This window comes from Danio aesculapii, chromosome 18 (genome assembly GCF_903798145.1).
Source record: "Danio aesculapii chromosome 18, fDanAes4.1, whole genome shotgun sequence".
NCBI classification, from domain to species: domain Eukaryota; kingdom Metazoa; phylum Chordata; class Actinopteri; order Cypriniformes; family Danionidae; genus Danio; species Danio aesculapii.
Window position 1 is genome coordinate 50,169,946 of NC_079452.1, and position 20,942 is coordinate 50,190,887.

The following is a 20,942-nucleotide window of genomic DNA, read 5'->3' on the forward strand; positions in this document are numbered from 1 at the left end:
AACAAGTAATATCTATCACAACCATGTTGGTTGTATATTGGCCAATATTTTGCATGTAATCCATTTTTCATTTTGTACCTGATTGACTCTATGTAAAGGAGATGTGTTGCACCGCATGAGGCAAATGGTGGTCACAATAGAAACTGACTTAAATATTAATTCTATTTTGGGGGGTACGTCCTAATATATTATTATTATTTTATTACTGTTTTATTACAATTTTATTATTATTATATGTATATGTATTATTATTATTATTATTATTATTATTATTATTATTATTATTATTATTATTATTATTATTATATTTGTTATTATATTTATTATTATAAATATTATTATTATTGTTATTATTATTATTATTATTATTATTATTTTATTATTTTTATTTTATTACTGTTTTATTACAATTTTATTATTATTATTATTATTATTATTATTATTATTATTATATTTGTTTATTATTATTATTATTATTATTATTATTATTATTGTTATTATTTTTATTATTATTATTTTATTACTGTTTTATTGTTATTGTTGTTATTATTATTATTATTATTATTATTATTATTATTATTATTATTATTATATTTATTATTATTATTATTATTATTATTATTATTATTATTATTATTATTATTATTATTATTATTATTATTATAGTCTACAAAGTTTACTTTTAGAGCAGATGTGTCAGTTCCAAATTAAAGGTATGGATTTCTTAAAAATAATAAACATGCATACACATAATAGATCAACAAAAATACTAATTAATAAAATGCCTTTTGCAATAATAATAAAAAAAAACATGAATAATAGGTGCAAAAATTGTTAAAACGATTATTTTAAGTGTCAGCACTTTTTATGAACTAAACACAACATGAAGTAAGTTTTGGCATTTGACATTTCTACTCTTCAAAACTCCAAATATCTCATTACAAAACAAAACATCAGATAAAACATCCTCAGATAACACATAAACAGATAAAACATCCTCTCTGTCCAATCATCTTTGAAAGCTCAATTCTCTCTGTCAACTTTTCTTTTCTGGAAAATTATTTCTTCACCCATACAAATGCTCACTGTAGTCAAGAGTATTGCCGGAATACCCTGTCCGACGGCATACGTTCATTAAATGTCATAACATCGACACACAGGAAAAATATGAAAATTAACAAAATATTACCTTCCCTTTAGGTTTTTAACCATCACAAAAGACCTTAAAAAACTTGAAGGATTTACAAGTTTAATGTATGGGTATCAGATTAGGAAATCCACACTTTTGTCCTAACTACAAGCAATGTGAAATTATTCCAGCAACAATCAGTTTGGCTGCCTGCATCAAATGCGATTCAACATGCCGGAAACATTTAAATACCAGCCACTGCACTACCAATGAATTGGTAAAGGCTTTAAATCTAATTAATACATTTTAAACCTCTTTAAAATTATAAATGGGCTACTAAGTGACTGGTGTTGTTGGTTTGCACTGAAACACAGTTCAGACTTTCAAACAGTCAGTAGGTTATTTTTTTATCTGCTGCTGCTTTCAGTAGTATCACAATAAATGTAACGTAAAATGGTATTTAACCCCCCACTGGTAGCCTTTTACACTGACTAAAGCACATAGTCTGTACCTGAGGTGATTATTGTCTTGGTAGTATATTGACCTTATTCTTTAATGCGGAAGTGCGCACGTTTTTGCAATTGTTTTAGAACTTACGATTCAGTTGCCTATAGGAGAAATGACTAGGAATAATAAACGGCAGAAAACGGTCAAACTACTTACTCTACAAACAAGTGTTTGCATGACAATACAGACAAAGTAGAATAATATAATAAGAAAATATCAGTTTGCAACACCAAGCAGCAAAACAAGCTGTTTTTAACGTTTAAAATTGAATGGAAGTGAATGAGACCGGAAGTTTCGAGCCAAAATGATTCAAATGGCTGCGCCCACTCGTACGCGGAGAATAAGGTGAATACTTTAGTATGCATTTTATTAACATCGTGGAAATAGAAACAGTTTCTAAAATAGAAATTTTGTGTCGCGTGTAGTATAGACACGGTGTTACTGTAACACCTTAAACACAATTAGAGCTCTTGAAATATGAAAGTATAAGGTGGGTCCTGATTGAATTATTTGTATCTTGATATGGGTCTTTGAGAAGTCCTGTTTTAGAGACGTTTCTTGAATGAATGTAAGATACTGTACATAAATAAATGGGGGAACAATCAGATGTGTTACATTTCTATTTGATCCATGATGTTAGCCTTAATATAATAAACTTACGTCAGCAGTTTTTTTCTGGCACACACTGATGTGGAACTCAGGCTGGTGGCAAGCTGCCGCTTTTCCCACGTCGGCCCTCCGGCCGCTGTGGAGGAGCCTGACCTGATGCATGAAGGGCCCCAACAAAGCAGCCTTGTCCCTGCTCAGTGGGCCAGCATCTACTCATAGCTGCAGAGATCGCCCACAGCCAGCTCTCTTTCTGTGGCCATGATTCAGCCATAAAGAAGCAGAGCAGAAATAAGCTATTGAAGCCTCCACTCTCTTTTCCTGCCCGGTTACATGCTGTATAGTTTGAGGAGCAGAGAAATAACAGACCTGGACTTCCATCAGAAGTTTTGCTGACTTTGATTCTGGTTGAAGGCAGAACGACTCCATCGAGACATATGTAAAGATCTGTGCTGGAGTTATACGGTATACTGATATAGCCAAAGGATATCAGTACTCAGCAATATCGATTTTATCTGTAAAAACACAAGCCTGTGTTCTCATATTGTACAGTGTGCCGTTCTGAAAGAGGATACATATAGTGATATTATTAATCAAACGGCATGAACAAGAAGGAAGTAACCTAAAGCCCTTTTAAGTAGAATCAGTCCCCTCTGCAGCCATACAGGCAACACTCTATGATGAAACAATGATATAGATGTTCAGCTCCTACTTTCATTGTAAACCAGACTGCTGCTTTATTTGAAACAATGCGGCTATCAAAGTGCAACACTGTAACAAGCGATGCACTATATAATGAAATCATTTTGATTACTAGATGAAATTGTAATTAAAATGACATATTTGTATAGGCTTTTTTCCATTTAAAACATTTACCTTGACTTTGTGTGTTATTAATTTTGACACAACAAACTAGGGATGTCCTGATCAGGTTTTTCTGCCCTCAAGTCCAAGTCCGAGTCATTTGATTTTGAGGATCTACCGATACCGAAACCCGATACGATACTTCTATAATACATAAAAAAATAATAAAGAGTGACAAAACAGATCCAGGAGGTTTCGTATTTTTTATTTCACCTTATTTTTTAATTCACCTTATTTTACCATTCAACATCTATGTTAACGAACAGAGCACTTCTGTGACGTAGCTTGAACAATCAATTAATAAATAACATCAATTCTTCACTTTTGGTCTTCAGTGCAACAATAAATATAAAAAAATCTAATATAAAAACAAATAGCACCTCAACTTAAAATACCTGGCAGGCAATACCAAGTTTACATACCTCGCAGTTTGCTATGGCAATGTTGTCGTCATCAACTTTATAATACCTCCAGACCGCAGACATACTTGCGATTTCCTCTTCAAGCTGTTTCCGTGTTCTACTTTGCCGGCATTTAATCAATAGCGTCTCTGCAACAAAAGTGATGTCATGCTGCACACATTGCTGATTCTGTGTGAAGTCAAGAAAGAGGTCTAACTCTGTGCCACCTCATAACTATGGATGTGTTAAAAAATGATGAGCGCATATATATATATATATATATATATATATATATATATATATATATATATATATATATATATATATATATATATATGCTCATCATGTATATGCATATGTATATGTCCTGATCGGAAGGTAACATCTGATTCGGTTTGAATTTTAAACCGTGTGATCGGGCCCAATTTCCGATTATGTGATCGGATCTGTTACAACATACATTTCAAGAGTTCACACTTAGCTGATGATTGATTAAGTGTGTTTCGCATGCTGTCCTGGAAGAGATCCTGCAGGGCGAGAGGGGAGTTTGAGCTCAGGTAGATCTCGAAAACTTCCCTGCTGTAGTAGCTAATGAACAGATGGGATTGCTCTAAAGATATAACTACTTACTTGGAGCACATCTATGATGCTGATTTGGATTTAGTCAGTTGACTTAAGTTGTGTGTTTTTGGACGCACGGAGGAAACCGGGGGCCCCGGGGGAAACCCACATGATGTAAACGCCACACAGAAACGTCGGCTGGCTGAGTAAGGTCCAGTGGTGTTCTTGCTGTGAGGCGACAGTGCTAACTACTGGGCCACCGTGCCACCCATTTAAGAAAGGAGGAGAAGTAAAGGGGGAAGGGGGATTCTTAAAAACGAAGATGGCTGTGATATGTAACTTGGGGTATTTATAGTGACTAAGTAATCGTCTGATTGGTGAATCATGAATTGGCTAATGCATGGCCAGCTGTGTTCAATCATAAGCACGTGATCCTCTGAAAATTACTTTATAAAGAAACCCCACTTAATTTAAATTATTTACTAGTTTATTTTTATTTATTAGTTTATTAAGTTACATAATGATTACATAATTCACTTTTCACTTTCTTAATTTTATAGTCTCCCACATTTAGTTTTTAGAAATTTTTTGACAGTTAGTGCTGTACATATTGATTAAAAGAAGGTTAAAAGATTATTGCAAACTATTTTATAATCAAATAATCATAAATGAGTCTAATCAAAGTAAGCAAAGTAAAGGTTCACACCTTTAATATTCAACATCCTTATTTCATCTATTTCCTTCTCACTTGTGCTGTTTTAGTAACTTTAGACAGTTTTCATAGATCCAGTGGTTATTTGAGTCTTGCATTTGAATCAATACTCCACTCTTTGAGCCTCCAGTTTCTTTTTCTATGTCCTCTTGCCTTTTCTCCTGATGAAATGTGTTTCACATGGAGGCACTTACGTCTAGTATCTAAATAAATATATTGCATTAAAGTGATAAATGCCACATAAACAATCACACATTTTTCTCGTTTGTCCTTTTTCCGCCCTCTAGAGCAAATGAATACTTTACTGCTTTTTCATTGACCAGCTTAAATTCCTCTTCCATGTGAGAAACCGAATCAAAAGTCACATTCTTATTGCCACCACCATCTGCAAGGCCAGGGGAACAGATGTATTTCTTTCCACAGATGGATGTGTGAGTGGGGCACAGTTTGCCGACCAGGCTCAAGGCTATGGACTTTGTCTCAAGCCTGGCCCTCAGTCGGTACCGGATCGCTAGACCGAAATCACCACGGCTGAGCAAAGAGAAGCGTGCGCATGTGGGTTTTTTTGGTGTGTGCGCGCACGCCTGCCGCTCCGCGGTTCAACTTCAATAACACTCCAGGCGACAGGTGAAGCGTTGCGTGAAATCTCCCTTTGTGGATCCTGTCCACTTCTCTGTCTGATTAAAAGTGGCCGCGATCCCATCTGTGTCTCCCTTTTCAAAGGCTGTGGGTCTGAAGCAAAGCCCTTTTATTTACTGAGTAGCAGTGCAGGATTGATGGAGCGTTTCCTCAGAGGTTACAGCGTGTCCATTCAGCGGCTCACGGGGGTCTTTAAGGACCACTGGTGCTCCATGGTATTGGGTCTCCGCTAGCACGCTTTGTCCTTGTTCTCACCTTTCGCATTGCTCGAAGAATGTGAAAGGAAGTGGAGTTGAAAGGACTTTTCATTTGTGATGGACCTCAGTCTAGAGATTGCGTAAAATAGCACAGCCTCACACATTTCACTTTTATAAGACCGTGGAGGTTCTCTGACCTTTTGTGAAGGCAGAAGTTAGGATATTGATGATTTTCTAGTAGACATTTGGGTTTCTAATGGAAAAGTTAAAGGAATGTTCTGGCTTTAAAACAACTTAAGCTCTGTCAACAGAATCTGAGGCATGCTGCTAGAATAGATCATAATTTTCTCTTTTAAATTGTTGAATTACTTCTTTAAAGTTCTTTTTCTACATTCTACAGAGGAAAATAAATCATGTCTATTATGTGTTTGTTTAATTGCTACATTATAAAAAGATTTGAGTCACCTAAAATCTATTTAAAAGATATACATTTTAAATGTAATTGGAAATAGGGCTGCACGATATTGGAAAAATCTGATATTGCGATATTTAGTTTTTCTGCGATTAATACTGCAATGTGAATACAGTTTGACTAGATAGTTTGATTCCCCACTGATGGGTTGCAGCTGGTAGGGCATCCTCTGCATAAAACATATGCTGGAGAAGTTTGTGGTTCATTCTGCTGTGGCGACCCCAGGTTGATAAAGGGACTAAGCCGGAAATAAAATGAGTGAATGAATATATGAATGAATGAATGAATGAATGAAGATAGTTTGAATACTGCTATTTGGTGGTTTTCTGGGAAAACTAACATATTCAGGTACAGAAAAAATGCTTTTCTAATGCAGAGTTCAGACTGTTTTATAAAGTAGTCATGTCACAGATGTTTTCACACTGCATGACTATCTGGGCTAGCGTTCTGTTGCTGCTGTGTTTACACTGTAAGATGGATCAGGGGTTTTCACACTGCATGACTTTACAATAGGAGAATCACTGACAACTTTGTCTCGATCCGCAAGCTACATTTCACTACCAAACACACGCGAGAAGTGACATGGAAATAATGTGAGGTCACGTACTGTTGTATACCTTTTGTTATTAACTACATAATGAGAAAGAAACCTATAGTGGGGTAGAAAATTTACTTATTTTGCTCACCTGGCTTTTGAAGGGAATGAGCAATTAAGTCAAATTTAGAGTTACTGTTAAAGTTTTTCCTTTATTTCTTGAGTCCAAATAGACCGAAAAGAAGCCTTTTTAACTTCTCCCCCAACCTCCCGGTGACCTGCAGATACCCATACTAGTGGATGCTGCTCTCTCATTGGCTATAAGTAATCACTGATGTAATTTTCAATCAGAACACATTTCACACAGCATGATTTGAGTTGCCGACAGGTCCACATATTTAGCATGCCAAACATCTGACGGGAGTCGGCGACTCATGTGCGATTCTCACAGATCACATCTTTAATAGTTCACACTATGCGATTGTTACTCACATGAACGAGCACGAGTTTTTTTCCTTAAATCAAGCAAAATTATCTGCCAATGAAGTAAAATAATTTTGTTTTCACTTTGAAATGTAGATATTTGGACTAGAAACAAGACAAAAAATCCTATTAAGTCCATAGAAATATAGTAATTAAATACAATTGTGTAGCTCCTGCTCAACTATAATTCAGACATATCTTGCGATGTGACTATTGCGGACACGCACATTTTGATATCGATGCTGAAATGATATGTTGTACATCCCTAATTGGAAGCCATTTTTTCATTTGCATAATATTGTTATATTATCTAAAATCATTTTGTAAAATTTATAATTATTTTAGTTTGTGATAAGTAGGGACAATACAGTAATACAATTTGAATTTTGTCGATTTGCTCATCACCCAAAACAATGCAATTATCTGCTTGTTAAGTGTGACGTCACGCAAAGCGACTTCCGGGTCCAAGCGCTCTAGCAAGAGGTATAGGGGGACTCAACAAAAGGTAGTAATAAATGTGTACAAAGCGTTGTAATACTTTTGAAAACCACAATCGCAATGTAAATATATAACCATGCCTAATATATGATGGCCAGAAAGTGATTAATTTTTTATTAATTGTTAAAATATTGGTGTCTGTGATGCAGCAAGTCCAGAGACTGTAGTTTATTCCATGATTTTATGTAAAATTCACTTTAGTGTGTGATATGACTAAAAAGTTGTCACAAACTAATATTTTCTCAATTCAAAAGAGTAGCGGCTTGGACCCGGAAACAGTATTCCTAATGTCACGACTTAACATTGGCATTGCTCTACTGGTGGAATAGTTTTGTTATGACATCTTTTCTGTCATCTATAATGTAATGTACAGTTTTCGGTAGCTCTACATGAGTGCTATTTGTTAAAAAGTGTGATAAAACATTCTGCTCTCTGGCTAAATTCCATACCATATCATTATTTTGTATAAACAATGTAAGTTTATCCTAGTCCAATGTAACTGTACTACTGTATACACAATTTTGCTTCTGTAACAAACTGAAAGACAAGCTAAAGTACCGCTTAATACAAATAAATTTGATTTCTTATGGAATTTCCTCATAGTGTATGTCAACTTAAGTTAGGTAGACAGACAAAGACAATACTATGAATGAGTGAAACTACAGTCTTTACAGTTGTCCCGTCTAAAGAAAGTCCTCATAGTTCCTGTTGTGTTTCAAATTGAATTCTGTTTGTGCTCCAAATGAAAAAGCTGCTGCAGGTAATTAAAATAATTAAATCATTCTTCCTCTTGTTCCCCTCCAACTGGAGGTAATGAAATCTTAGTAGCCCTCCGCTGGTATTCCGAATACAGGCCTCACAGTGTGTACATAGGATTCCTTGAAATCAGATATCAACTTCACAGCAGATATGTGGCGTCCATTTGTCCCTTTTACCCCCTCGACTCTGTTAGATGCTCTCGAATGCATTACTCAGCCACGCTGATATCAGTCCATTCTCATTAGCCCAAATTATCATGGTTTGAACACATTAGCGACCCCAGCTAACAGACGTTCTACAGAAAGCTGAGAGAAGCCTTTGGACAGCAGACTTGCGTTCATATGGCGCATGCCCGCTTTGATTAGATTTACATGTACGACTTTTTTCCACTGTGTTGCAAATAACCAAACTGGTGGTGTGTATGCTGTTGCGAACGGCTGGCTGACCTTTTTGTTGTTGTGCGAGGTGTCATTTACCTGGCTCAAATAGTAAGCAAATCAGGGTATGGTTCAGGCAAATGTTTTTTACGCCTTCATAAAAGGCTTGTATTGTTGTGTGTGGTTTAAAAAGCAAATGTTTTTTCTTTTTTTCATTCCTGGAGAAAAATTCAAAGGTCATCCAGTGCTGTAGGCTGGTAATACCGCTGGAACATGTCAACAAAGAAAGTGTATCAGATCTAATAAAACTCTTAATAAGTATGATCTTAAAGGGGCTGCTTATGTAAATCAAGTCAGCATTTCAATTTTAAGTGATGAAAGAAATTTCATCATATGATAGGCCTCATGATGTGTTGATTTTTTTTTTTTTTTTACTTTAATGTGTAAAGCATCTGTTTGTGCTTGTATAAGACCTGCAAAGCTACAAAGCTCATATTCTCCAATAAAAAGGGATTTATTCTGTCTAAAAGAGATCACTGTTCTAAATCTAAAACTAGCCTAAAACTCATCAATCAAATCTTAAATACTGGTATAATGTACACCCAAATGTATATTGCATAGGACTTTCAATGACTATGTTTACATGGACATCAGTAATCTAATTCTTTGCCTTAGGGCGTACTCACACTAGGTACAGTTGCCTTGAACTGTGCCAAAGTGCGATTGTCCCCTCCTTCGCTCTCCCCTGACGGCCTGCACTCACACTGCATTTTGCCTTCCGCTCCAAAGCATGCTTAATTCATCAATGATGCGACTGTTCAGTTTAACAGGAAGAGAAGCACTTTCACTCAGCGCAGTGGACATTGCTTTAGTCATATTGTTTTGTATTATTTTTAGTCATTGCTTAATTTGAGCTTGAGTTTGCATCTTTAATAAACTATAATGATTAATTTTGATGAATAAATCTCACATTACAAGCGCACCACACCAAAGCCGAACTGTGTTTTGGCACACATTTTCCAAACGGGCCAGGGCTGGCCAACTGAACCGCACCTGGACCCGATTTGGAGCACTCACACTTGTCAAATGAATCAGGAAACATGCCCGGGCACGTTCGGATAGCCTCCGGGTGAGTGCACCCTTAATCTGAATAAGACAATAATATGATTAAGGTGAGTTGCTTTTTAAATGTTACCATTTTACATGTTGTAGGACATAGTTCAATTTTCAATTAATGTCATTATGTGTGAACTCTTGAAAAATTTTGCGACAAGTTTAACTGCAGTTCATTTTTCATACTATGGATGCAAACCGAATGACTGTGGATACATATTCTCAAACAACAGGCCACCTCTGCCATTTCATTGACTAACTTTTTATTCATGACCACATGACAAAGTCACTTCAAAGTCAAGGCACTTCATAATGTCCATTTCTTCTAGAATTCTCAGCATAGTCATCGTTTCCTGTTCGCACCTAAAATGTGCTCTCTTGCTTGAAGCCATTCTAATTCTGTCATCAAACACTCAACAACTGCCGTGTGTACATCATGTCGCAAGGTGTAGCGAAAAGTACTACTAAACTGTAATAGTTTGATTGTGGCGTTAACATGTCTACTGCACTTCAATAATACGACTAAAATAGAAATATTCCACGTCTTAATTTGATTGCTGTTTAGTTCGATTATGACTTTAGCCGAATTAAGGTGATCAAAAATCGATGTTTACATGGTAGACTCTTAATCAGAGTATAGTCTTAATCATATTCTAATCGAAGAATTGATGTTCATGTAAACATACTGATTGATGTCTTTGAAGCTGTGATTATGGTTGGTGCTACATATCTACCGTAACACATACGTGCTATTGTTTGGCTGTTGACATTGACATATTTAGCTTTTCCAAATATTCCATCATGCAGTGTAAAATCTAGCAGTTTATGAATATAAAAGATCTACAAATGTCGATGTGCTCTAGACTCTAAAAATGTAGTTATTTACTCCAAAAAGAAATGATTAGAAATGACTATGAACATGCTGATCTGAACCAGTCTGTATGGATATGGTTTCATATTCCACAGTGGTGCTGATAACAGAACTTTCTGGAATGTACAGTAATACAAATGTGTCAGTTGTTGCCTTGGTAATTAATTTGCAATGTAATAAACAGCAATATGGGTGATTTTCACACATTATTTTCTTATACTATATTTACTTTGTTAAATGACCAAAACATTAATAGAGCTTTATAGAATACTTACTCTATAGAGAAACTGGCAGCCGGGTATAGGAGGAGCGACGTCACATGCACATGTGCCCTACCAGCATACTTCATCATTATTATCATTAATTCCATGCCAAGAGTAGTTTGTAATCATGCTGTGCAGTACCAGGCTCGCATGTAAATACAATCGGAACCATACCTGACTGTTCCTAGAACCACTAAGGACGATAGTGGAAAAGCAACTAAATTGTCTGCAATTCAAGTTTCACATTTGTAACCAATCTGTATGAATCAATATCACATTTGCATATTGCTTGCCTGTGGTCTTCAATTGGCTGGCCAACATCTGCTTTGACCCTCCAAATGCAGCATTTGCTCTAGCTTGACTTATGCACTTTTCAAAAACTCCTACTTTTACTGAGTGCATGAACTCAACAAAACTCCAGTGATTTCAGCAATGACAACTCTAAAGACATTTGATTGGCCATTTCATTCATGGGTTTAACTTGCGTGATTGGTTATTATTCTCTAAACTTGCCACTGAGAAAGGTCCTGTATAAGTCATGCTTGTGATGGATGTATGGGGTGGTCATCTAGTTCTTCAGCTTTTTCATCATTCGATTTAATATGGTAAGAATAAACTAAAAATAAGCTAAAAGTGTTTTGTTTCATACACTGTAAAAACCCAACAGTCAACTTTATCAAATGAAATGAGTGTAGTTAACTCAAAATTGACTGAAAGTTAATTCTACTCATTTGAAAAAAGTTTTGAACTCAGTGTTCAAGGTAATGAGTCAATTAAATACCTCATTAGAAGTAAGTTAAGTTAGAAGAAGGTAAGTTCACAGTAGTCATATAGATTTTGTTTTTTAACTCAAATGGTTTGTTGCAATCGGTTTTCCTCAAACAGTTTAAGTTGCCTTAACTTATCAGGTTTTACAGTACTCGGTTGGTTTGAGTTCTCTTCATTTATCAGGTTTTACTGTCTCAAATTGCTTCATTTACTCAAATGGATTAAGTTCACAGTACTCATGAGGATTAGTTTTTGAACTTAAATCAACCGGTTTCCTCAAATGGTTTGAGTTGCCTTAACTTTTTGGGTTTAACAGTGTACATGGGCTGTAAGTGGTAGATTAATCACAACAGACTGGCCATTTGACCAATCACAATGATGATGAGGCTTTTGGATGAATCGTTGGTCACACTTTACAATAAGGCTCCATTAGTTAATGTCTTTACTAACATGAACTATGAACCATACTTGCACAGCATATATTAATTAAGGTTCAACATCTACTAATGCCTTGTTAACATTAGTAAATGCACCATGAGTTAGTTTGAAGTGACAATGAACTGTATTTTCATTAACTAACATGAACAAATACTGTAATAAATGTATTGTTCATTGTTTGCTCATGTTAGTAAATGCATCAACTAACATTTAACTAATGTAACCTTATTGTAAAGTGTTACCGAATCATTTTTTAAATCAGTTCAGGCATATATATATATATATATATATATATATATATATATATATATATATATATATATATATATATATATATATATATATTATATATATATATATATATATATATATATATATATATATATATATATATATATATATATATATATATATATATATATATAGTATGGGAAAATTGTTTTGAAATTGAAAAAAGTTGGGAAAATTTTTTTAAATTTTTTTCCCTTTGAAGGCGTAAAACCTATTTAAACAAATGTGTAAAGACTAGTTTAATCAGAGCGTTTCAGAATGACTAGGAATAAAGGTTTTGCAACAATGTACATCATGTTAAAACTTTTTAAATATTTTAACTTAAGTACACCCAGTAAACAAAACTAGCTTTTTTTTATAGCATGATATGGCCTCTATATTTGTACACCATTTTTAAAAACTGTCCTTTTAACTAGTCCCATGAAATTCTTTTGTGAATTATTTCCTGGCAAAGCCAGAATCAAGAATCGCAGGATATGTAAATCTTGACCATTCCCAAATGTCAGCCCTTCTTCAGTCTTTTCTCCATGAGATTCCTGTTTTGTTCCATGTGAATAACACCATTGTTTTACCACAAGCACGGGACAAAAAGCAGTTACTCTGCCTTTCTTCCGAACCTTTGAAGCTGCAATGGGCATACGAGCGCCTCCAAACAGCCGTGCAACTGTATTAGCTATGCTATGCATATTCATGTTCATACAGAAGCACTTGAGCTCGTAACAAGAGCTCACTCACAGTTTCTATTGGCTCTGGATGTGGATGTAGTAAGGAGCTGGTGTCTGGGGAGGAGAGGAAGGAAATGAGGCTATGCTGTGGGACTGGGGGAGGGAGATATTTTCGATAAGGGACTTTTATTCATCACTCTGGCTGAGGGCAGGCGGGTAGCAGAGGATGGCTGATGTCATTGGGTCTGGGGATTTTTGGGACATTTACCACAACACACGACTTTGTGTTATGTCAATAACGTAGCCAAAGCTGTTAAATCAATCGTCATTTTATCCGAACACTTTGGTACGAGTGCTACAACGCCTCTCCAAGACTTGTGAAGTTTTTCTGTAAATATGCACACTTTACAAGATAATTGCATTTATTTTTTTTATAGCCGCCGAGCTGAGTTTTACTGTTTTGTCGAGAGCTTTGCATTGAATTGTTTGTGCTGTCAATCAAAGCTTGTGCGGTGATTAAGACCCGACTCTGCCTTAATGAATGCAAATTGGCACATCTGCTTCTGTGAGCTAGCTGGCCAGACTGTTCAATTAGCGTGATTGATCAATTATCCTCCTCCTGCTGATGTGAGGATGGAAGGAAAGAAAGAAAAGCAACAGTGCGAGAAGTGAGAGATGGCGATGAACATCTTCAGTCCACATCCCTCAAGTCTGCCTGTTAAAATATGCTCTTTAGATTTGATTTGGCTAAATTGATAGTGATGGAATGTTTTAAGTCACGCTTATTCTTTTACGCAACACAGATGCGAAATTGATTTTGACAAGACAAATTGAAATCATGCCATTTTTTTAAAGTAAAAAACTAGTGTTTCGTCTTTTTAAACGGTTAGAAAACCCCCTTGTCTAGATCCGCCATTCATTGGCTTTGGTAGGCATTGATGTGTAATTTGATTAGACTGAATTTGGCCATTTCATACAGTGAATCACCCTGTTTGTCTCATTTTGAAATAAATCTTTTATGCTCACGGAGACTGTGTTTCTTTGATCAAAGTACAGTAATATTGTTAATATTTTTTATGATTTAAAATGATGTTTCTTCTATGTTAATCTATTTTCTCAAATTAAATTTAGTTGTATCATGGCAGAGATAAATGATCAGCAACCATGATTTTTTTGTAATATGCTGTTTGGTGGTGAAGTAACATTTTTATTACGATACAGTTGCCTAAAATTGATTTAATGAATAATGAATTATATTGACTGAATAAATAAAGAATTAATGGTTGAATTATTGATTTAATTAATAACGAATGCATTTATTTTTTGTGTGTGTGTGTGTGTAAACTGTGATAAATTGATAGAAACAAAAAACTATAGAACATTTTAACATTATAAATGTTCTTCCTCTTCATTAATTAATTTTCCTTCGGCTTACGCCTGTTTTCATGAGCCTTTTACATATATTTCAATTAATATGGAAAACGAGTAATATTGGATTTTTTTTAAATGCATGTGCTTGTTGAATAATATAATTTGCACAAAGAAATGATGGGGTTCTTCTCTAAAGAAGTAGTTACTCCACCCTGTTTAGACCATCATTATGGGCATTTTACGTGATAACTAACGTTGTTCAAATGATGCATCTGCGACAGAGAAACTACGGGTTTTGGGAGACACTCTTTACAACATCGTTCTTTTCCCAAACGATGCATAGAACTATGATAGTTCAGCCTTGAGTTACGTTGTTGTTTGGGAAACGCACCCCAAATCAATCTATCTCTGTCTATTCTATCTAGTTTCCTATCTATCTATAAATACACTTTTTAAAACTTTTCATCTGCACCAAGGCCCATGGCAACTTCCTCCTATGCTGTTTCGTTAACCTGAAAGTCTTTATTTGACTTGAATTATATAGATTCTAAAGAACTCTAAAGAACTGTCTTTTCATGTGCACTCGGTCAGAAGACAATTGCCTGTGATCATGTCATTTTGTTTTTGATTGTCAGGATGATGTAGGCCGATAATAATAATAATAATAATAATAATAATAATAATAATATTTATACAATATAGTTATAATGATATTTATAGATGATCAAACTAGTGTGCTATTTACTAATCAAAACCAATACTAAAATTTTTTTAAATTTGGTTTTGTAGTTCGGGCCCAAATAAATATTTGTTGTCATTTTTAATCATTTAAGTTCATTTAATTGAATATATTAAAATCAGTGGATATTATCGATGCGTTTATTGGGTAAATTGCTATTTTTTACTGTCATTCAATGTGTTTTTGGTCATTATCAATGCACTGTTGCTTTAATTGAGAGTGAGCAGCGCAGCAAAAATAGACCGAGCGCCGAAACTATCGCGGCACTGCTGCTGCTGCTTCAGTGTGCTGCATGAAAGCTCTAATCTGTTAAGATGGACGGCGAAAAAAAACACATGCTGTTCACGCTCTGCTCATGCTTGCAGTGTAAAACAGGCTTTAGTCTCTATTTCATAGGTTGCCACAACGGAATGAACCGCCAACTATTCCAGCATATGTTTTAAGCAGCGGATGCCCTTCCTTCGCAACTCAGTACTTGGAAACACCTTTACACTCTCACATTCACACACGCATTCATAGACTACGGACAATTTAGTATATTCAATTCACCTATAGCACATGTCTTTGGACTGTGGGGGAAACATGGGGAAAACATGCAAACTCCAAACAGAAACGCCAACTGACCCAGCCAGGACTCGGACCAGCAACCTTCTTGCTGTGAGGTGACAGTATTAACCACTGAGCCACCATGCCGCCTGTTCTCACTCTTAAATGTTATAAAAATATTATTAAACTCCAATGAATAAGACTGTATTGTTTAGTGATTATAGCCACAGAAAATGGCATGAAGGCATGAAATGCAGTGCAAACCACTTTACTACATTCTCAGTACTTCACTACATTGAGTGACTAATTCCTTTCAAAAATGTTAAGTATTCAATTAATAATCCATTCAGCAATTTTTATTCTCTGTACAAAGTAAAATTAGATTTTAGAAAGGATGATAATCCTCATTCAGCGTTTACTTTCAATGTATGGATAATTATTTTGCATTGCACAGAAGAATGTTTGAAGTGACACGATATTGTTTATCCCAAATTGCACTGTACTATTCTGTACTGTACAAACATACTGAGGCATAATTGTACAGGTAACACTGTTGTATTGACCAATCAGCAGTCAGATCTTAAACTATGCGTTGCATAAGCCAATTTAAGACATTGCTTTTTACATTTGTCAACATTTTAGCCTGCTGTAATGAAGAGAGAACTCAGTTGTCTCTCAGTATGTGTTGCTAATACCGTGAAAATGACAAATTCATCCCTATCTTAGCAGGCTTAGGTGGCAGTCTAATGGGAGTATTATTTATATGGCCCTGTTGATTAAGACTTAGCTGCTAAGCTCATTTTCCAAACATTAGCGGCAGCGTGTCTCAGAGGGGCCTGTCTGGGCTCTTTCAAAGACAAATCAGGGTTGGAGTGCCTGTATCTTTAACGGTGACATACCCAGATAATAGAGCCCTGCTAACAGGCACCATATCCAGGCCTGAATGTCCTTCCAATCACATTTGTCCTGCCTTATGTGGGGACAGCAGACTTAACGGAGCTCTTTCAGCTCCCTTGCTCTCAAGATATCAGGATCTTATCATTCGATACTGTTGGAAAGACAACCCAGGGACAAGATCTTATGCATATAATTGGTTTGATTTTGACCCAGTCAATCTTTTTAATTTGATTATATCATTGTTTTAGCGATGAGGTCACTTTGAGAGTTGAAAGAGCAAAATCTTTCACTGAAAGCAGGGGCATTTGAGGCCTTCCTTGAGGTTTTGGCAGGCATTGCGCTGAAGGATCACTCACTCGCACAATGACGCCGCTCACCTCATTCTCTGGCACAGCCGACGACCCCTACAGTTCTGGACTATTAACCTAGTCTGCGAGGATTAATCTGAAAGAGGTCAGGGGCTTAATTTGCGCTTGATATGCACAGACGACAACACGCAGGACAAAATATTGCATTTTAATTGGCAAACGCTTAACTTAGTGGCATGACTTTGGGTTGGCCAGGGGCCAGATTGAGTATGTGATCTGCTAAAGCCATGTTTGACATTTGAAAAGGCTGAAGAGGGATTCATGGTCAGTTACACTGCTCGAGTGCTTCTTTACTGGAATAGACAGCATCCTTAGTTTTCTCTTAAATGCATTTGTGGCATTCTTTTTCACAAACAAACAAACAAAAAACCTATAAATTGCATAAGTTAAATAAATGACATATACAAATATAAATATACATTTATTTAGAAATGTTAGTCAGTTCGGTTATCTTCATTGTCCCTGTTTAGCAGCTGTCAGTTCGGTTTAAATCTGATTTTCTCACTGTTTTGATAAACTACTTATTAAATCTGGTCTAATTTCCCTCATGAACTGTAACATATCACTTCATTTCAGCGATCTCCGTTTCTCTCTTTTCTCAATTCCCACTGCTCACTCTTTAATGTCTCATCTACTGCCACTCATTTCATTCCCTCCTTCCCTTTTTTTTTTACATTTTTTTTTCTTTACTTTGCTTGCACTCACATCTAGCAGTCTTCATATTAAAGTGTTTATTAAGTCAAACCAAAATGTCAGCAGTATTGACATAAAGGAAAGATGTCTTCTTTAGGATATTCTGATATATGCGCTGTGTACCCTACCCATTTTAATTGTTGTGTACACTGAGGAGGACTTATTTTATTAGTCTGCCTTTTGTTTGACTTTCTCATTTTTTCTCATAGCGGCTTCACATCCAGACGCTGTTACCACCAGACCTCATGGTCGGTATTTTTGAGGTGTGAACATAAGTTGTGGCAAACATATCATTTTAAATATTGGTTAATTCACTCTATCTTGGTCTCCTCTGACCACAGAATCTTTACCCTCATTGCAACTGGGTCACTTTCTTTTTTGGCAAATTGTAGTGGTACTTTCACACATTCTCAGCTACTGAACTCTGCGGATCCTTCAGAATGTCCAAGCAGAGTTTTCTAGGTTCTGAAGGGGTTTGATGTACTTTCCACTAGCTGATAATTGAATCAACAGTTCTGGCAGACTCATTAGTCATTATTTTCCCAGCCATCCTTTAGACTTACAACCTGAATAATGAAGCTTTAACAGCGTTTTTGTCCTGGTAATGCGGCCGTTATTTTAATGGCTCACAGTTACAGGCAATTGACATGTTTTATAGTTTGAAATAACAAAATTATTCACCATTTAGAAGTCACATTGACATTACTGTGTGTGAGTTATTACATTTGTACTTTCAAGAGTCTGTTTGCAACAAGAAATGCCTTCTGCATTTGACCTTGGGTGTGAAGATTTTATAAAGAACGTTTGACCTTTTTAAAGAGGCGGTTTACCTGATAAATAGTTCATGTAAAATTGTTTTCTTATCACTGAGGTAAATCAATGACTAAACTGTGGCAACAAGTCTCCACCAATGCTTGGTTGAGTAACGTGTTTTGTCAATCTGCACACTAAAAACAAACACTGCTTTCTCTGAGTAAGCATAGTCGTGGGATTTTCTCAAAGAAAGTGTCTTTTCTGCTAATTTTAATAATAGGAATCAGGAATCTCAGGTACTGGAATGTCAGGATGAATTGAGATGCTGATTTTCCTGAAATTCGACTCCATGAGACTGGAGAAATGAGACTTCCATGTGAACTCAAATATTTCTCATCAAATCAAAGCAACACCATATAATCTTAGCCAATCTATCCACATTCGTTTTATTGCTCTACGCTTACTCAATGCTGGTACCTTGCTTGTTTCTATTTATATTTCTCATAAACTATTTTAGGAGAAATATTTCATAAGCTAGTACTTAAATAGGCTATATTTAATCATTTACAGTAGTTAAATGAACAGACTTTTTTATTTTAGTACAACTTTGAGATATGGACCCAAAAAAGTGATAGCCTCACTGTCTGTTGTAAACTCCAAATTTTAGGCTGCTGTAGATCTAGCAAAACTGTGTTTTCATTTGGAGCAAATTGCAATAGTTTCATTCCATTAGGGTTGGGTCGATAGACGATGCCATCGCCCATCAACAATGGCAGATAGACATTATGATGCCCAGCCGGCAGCACGATCCTCGACCCCACCCCCATCGCAGCAGCAACCCGCACATGAAAGATAAACACTTAGGCCTTGTTTACACTAATACGTCATAGTTTTAAAATGGCATTTTAGAATGAAAATGATCCACGTCCACTGATGCGTTTCACCTAGCATTTCTGAAAAGATCTCTGTCCACACTATACTGCTGTAAACGCACATCACGTGACCACACACATGCACACACTGGTATGTGCTGCAGCATATGCACATGTCTGAGTTCAAGCAGTCAGCGGGTGCTGTGAGCACTAAAACCCCAAAGAGCAGTGCATGTCGGACAGTTTATGAAGAATGTATCGCTGGATTGCGTCTCACTTTAGTTGTTAAATGTGATATTTAATTAATCTTGTCTCTATCTAACGACTCTTCGGTCTTTTGAATCTATCAGGTAACGTGTCACAGCGTCAGTACACAGCTTAATCTTTCGCTTTCATGCTTGTACTTAGTAATTTCGCGAAAACCTCACATTCTGTTGGTTGGTTCCTGTTGGTTGTGCACTTTTTTTTTACCAACCAAGTATGTCGACGCCATTATAACGACACATATCACTCTGCCTATTCAAACCAGAGTCCTGTGGAAAATGTGATTGACAGGTGATAATTTGTGTGTAACTTATCTTTATTTAATTATGATTTGGTTATGGGTAAAACTAGACCATGTGGGTCCGGTAGTTGAAACGATAGGCTACAAATAATTAATCCGTTATGAATTAATTAATTATTCATAAATATTTAGTTCACCGCTGCCTACTATGATGCCGTCATCCATCGTGATGTTTCACGTTAGACATCGTACAATGCTAAATTGGTTGACATCACCCAACCCTACATTGCGTGCAACAGAAACTGGCCTTTACGATTCAGTAACCAGTAAAATTAAAGCATGTATCATGCATTCCTATTGGTAATTATATTATAATTTTAATTTTACACCTGGATAATATTGATATTATTAAAAAAGATGAATTTACTAAGATTGACTACTATATTCATTTTGATAATGGAAAGTGCCATACAAAAGTGTCTTCTTTGAAAGCACATTTAACTTTTTTTTATTTAGACACTAAATAGTATTCATGCAAATGAACATATAGTCCTTAGTGACCTGCTGGAAAAAAAGTCACATCTTGTAAATCAATGGCTTTTCTTGCAAGAGTGAAGTACATATGCCATGTTAAAAAGCACCATCTTAATATACCCCACTAAGAGCCGCGACAATAATGGTGTTGAATCAAGCCTCCTGCAGCTTTTCAAAGTGCCCTTTTTTATAGGACAAGGACTCCCTTTCCTCTGGGCTTTCAGTCTAGAACAAGAGCACAGCCCCTCTTTGGAACATGCCATTTTCTCTCTCTTCTGAAACAAAGAGCTGCATTTGGTTCATTCTTCTGATAGCCACTTTATAAGAGCCTGTGTCTCTGACAGCTCTCTAGATGCAAGGTCTGAATTCGCAGTAATTGTTGTTCTTTTCTTTCTCTCACATGTAAAGTGTGACCAGGTTGCTGTGGAAACACAGTTTGGTGTTTACCTCACAACAGAGACCAGTAAGAATCAGAGGCAGCAGAATGTTCCTCTTTGGCTTAAACTATCCCTCCC

At 35.9% G+C, this 20,942-nt stretch overlaps 1 protein-coding gene across 14 annotated transcripts in view; it reads left to right on the plus strand.

Moving 5' to 3' along the window:
- The window catches only part of mef2aa (myocyte enhancer factor 2aa), a 183,852-nt gene that overhangs the window by 96,865 nt on the left and 66,045 nt on the right, over positions 1–20,942 (plus strand). The window lies entirely within an intron of this gene.